The sequence below is a fragment of the Heteronotia binoei genome, chromosome 7, assembly GCF_032191835.1.
Source record: "Heteronotia binoei isolate CCM8104 ecotype False Entrance Well chromosome 7, APGP_CSIRO_Hbin_v1, whole genome shotgun sequence".
In the NCBI taxonomy this organism is placed as follows: domain Eukaryota; kingdom Metazoa; phylum Chordata; class Lepidosauria; order Squamata; family Gekkonidae; genus Heteronotia; species Heteronotia binoei.
Genome location: NC_083229.1, coordinates 92,240,888 through 92,244,382, shown reverse-complemented (window position 1 = coordinate 92,244,382; position 3,495 = coordinate 92,240,888). Strand labels below are relative to the sequence as shown.

General features: G+C 39.6%; 1 pseudogene; it reads left to right on the top strand.

The window, feature by feature from the left end:
* The first annotated feature begins 2,805 nt into the window (after positions 1-2,805).
* Positions 2,806-2,940, top strand: LOC132575588 (U2 spliceosomal RNA; annotated as a pseudogene).
* Positions 2,941-3,495: the final 555 nt, after the last annotated feature.

The following is a 3,495-nucleotide window of genomic DNA, read 5'->3' as shown; positions in this document are numbered from 1 at the left end:
GGGCTTTCCAACTATAAGTTTTGCATTTTTTTAATGCTGGATTAGAATTTGTTTAGAAGAACCTGCCAGATGGAATACGTGTTTGCACCCCAAGCAGGAAAACTTGTGAGACTTTTCCAAAGTTCACCATCTGCTGACTACAGAGATGACAATACCTTTGGGTCAGACTCACACATAGTTGAATGATGGGGGTCTGGCTTGGAGCCACGGTATGCTAACAAAGAATAAGACTTATGCAAAAGTGGATAGAGTGGCAGCAAAATGATAAGACAACACACATTTTATTAACCAAAAATAATTATGTAAGTTTATTGCCAGAATTGTAGGAAAAGAGATAACTCAGAAAACCTTTCTGCTTCAGGTATGCATCATAAAGGCACTCCATGCTTTCCAATGCTACCCACTCATTCTTACTACAAGTTTTGTTCATAACTCTAGCAGCTCCTTTTCCTTCCCTTTCTTTTGACTATTTGCTTGGAAATCTGTTCACTCCTTGAATCTGGCTCAGCTGATTCACCTGATTGTGAAAATGCTAAGTAAGGAAGGAAGTAAAATAAAATCTTTATTTAATAGCACTAAAATAATCTGCAAAGGGAAAACTCTGTTAGCTTGACTGACTATGCAGGTATGACGCTCTAGTAAGTGGTGGGTGAACATTTCCAGGTTACAAAAGTATGTTATTAAGAGCTTTTTCAATCATGCTTGAATCTGTTTTCAGAACTGAAATTTCTTTGGTTGCTGATAAATCATCTTTACAGGAGAGAGATGATATTGATTCTCCTGTATCTTTCCCGTGACTATTGATACCATCCATCATGGTATGATTGGAGAAGATAGAATTTAGAGGCATCTCATTCTGGGAATTCTACTATGATCTGGCCAATTGGGATCTACACATTCCTAACATTTCTCCTTAGTCCCCAGACAACTGGCTAACTGGCACTACACAATAGGAGCAGCCATGACTCAGAGGAAGAGCCTCTGCTTTGTATGCAAAAGATCCCAGGTTCTATCTCTGGTATCTTCACTTCAAAGGATCAGGTAACAGGTGGTGTGGAAACACCTGGAGAGCTGCTGCCAATATGAGTAGATCAGTGTTCCCTCTATGCTGAGTTAGTGTGAGCTAGCTCACAGATTTTTAGCCTCCAGCTCACACATTTTTGTCTTAGCTCAGGAAGGATGACCCCAAAGCACACTAATTTATGCAGTAGCTCAGAACTTTAATGCCAGTAGCTCATAACTTTCATACCAGTAGCTCACAAAGTAGAATTTTTGCTCACAAGATTCTGCAGCTTAGAGGGAACATTGGAGTAGACAATACTGACCTTAACCTACCCCATGTGTGGGGCAGGGAGGGTGACTGCAGACCAGATTAGCTACCAGGGAGAAAGTGCGGACCCATTTTAGCCTGTTGGACATAGTCACATTCAAACACTTGTCAGTTCAGATCATGTCATGTTAATCATCTGTAAGCAGGGAGCCAATTATTCATGTACATCTACATTAATTGTTGTCTAACCAAAGCATTTTCTCTGATCAAATAGTGAGTCCTCAAAATCGACCATAGTAGTTCAAACCTGAGAGCCTACAGAGTATGATTATTGTTTGGTCTTTCTTATCCAAAATCTTTGCACACCCCCCCCCCTTCATATGTGCTATTTTACGATCCCATGTTATTGCAGAACTTTTTTTGTTTGCAAGACTACAATGGTTTTGCAAGAGAGATTTTTGAATAGGCTCTACACTGATAGAATCTGCCCTTGTGGCCTTAACAGAATTGATACATCCTTTCATGCTCTGCTGGAATGCAGATTTTTTTGAGATTTTGAGGGATTACTACATTAAGCCTTTATTCAACCAATAATTTCCCCATACTCTGGAAACCCTGGCTCTTTTGCTTTGTGATAAGGATCCTAAAATCATTCTAGCAATTGTGAAATTTGCCTCATTCCTTTTAGCCCTTGCTTTTAAACAAATGAAGTAAGTGTCTTCTGCTCAGGATTTGTGAAAGAATGAGCTTCTAAGGGTACAAAAGGGAAGGGAAGGAATTGTTTAGACTGAACATTCTTGAGCAGGAAAAATCAGCTACAAACTAAAACAGCCAAGTACTTGCTCAACAGGTGCAAAGCTGTTCAGCATGCTTTTGTGCTCAAGATGGACTTTGACAGGGAACAAAACTATAAACTGTGGTTACTCAGCAATATTATTGCTTTAAAATAATATGGATTCTGGGCCCCCAGAGCTTTTTTCTTTTTGTAGCAGAAACTCCTTTGCATATTAGACCACGCCCCCTGATGTAGCTAATCCTCCTGGAGCTTATAGTAGGCCCTGTAAGCTCTTGAAGGATTGGCTACATCAGGGTGTGTGGCCTAACATGCAAAGAAGTTCCTGCTACAAAAAAAGCCCTGTGGACCACATTGATGAGGCAGACAAGCCATCACAGAACTTTTGCAATGACTTCAAGCCAATGTCATAGCATGTAACAATGTGCATTTGTAATGTGTCTCTGACCTAGTTCTGACTGAAATAGTAAACTATTTCAATCTGCAAACTGAGGTCCATACGTCCTCCACACAAAAATGCCCTACAGCTAGACAGATGGACAGTTGTGGTTCAATGTAGGAATGAGTGGATTTCCCTCATTTTGTTGTGCTGCTCTTTCAGGATTTCTCTCTTCCAGCCCTACTAAATTCTCATTTCAATAGGAGAATTTTTGAAATCAGTTCCAGAATATGGTCATATGTTGTGTTGCTGAATTTTGAATTCCTCTAACCCATTTGCTTCTTATGCACATTGATAAAACATATCACTTCTCAGCCTTTTGGCTAAGATCAAGTGTAGTGATAAAACATTTTAAAAAGTAATCTTCATATCATAATATGTATTTTTTTATTTTATTTTATCAGATTTATATCCCGCCCTCCCCTCAGGGCAGCTAACAACAGTTAAAAACCACATAGAATACTAAAAAATATATATACAATAAAATCAGTTCTACACATTTTAACCATAAAATCTAAGATGCATGTTGATGTTTCTCAATATCTATATTTGTCCAGTGGGATTGTCAGTGCTGTGGGACATTTGCTACCTCCCCTTAACTATTGAAGGCAAACTTAAATAGTTCGGTCTTACAGGCCCAGCGGAACTGTGGCAGGTCTTACAGGGCCCTGATGTTTTTGGGGAGGGCATTCCACAGAGCGGGGGCTATTGTTGAGAATGCTCTGCCTCTAGTGGACAATCAAACTTCTTTCAGTTTGGGAATCTGAAGGAGATTTTGGGACCCTGAATGTAGTGCTCTCTGGGGCACATATGGGAAAAGGCGGTCCCGAAGCTAGACAGGTCCCAGGCCATATGTATGATTGGCCAAATGTCCTTACACATTAGTTTACTGACCAACGTTTTTAATAATCAAACAAAAATTCTTGATATTTTTATACATATAAGGACGTCAAGATTGATTCAAAGCACATGTGCACATTGGTAACATAAAGG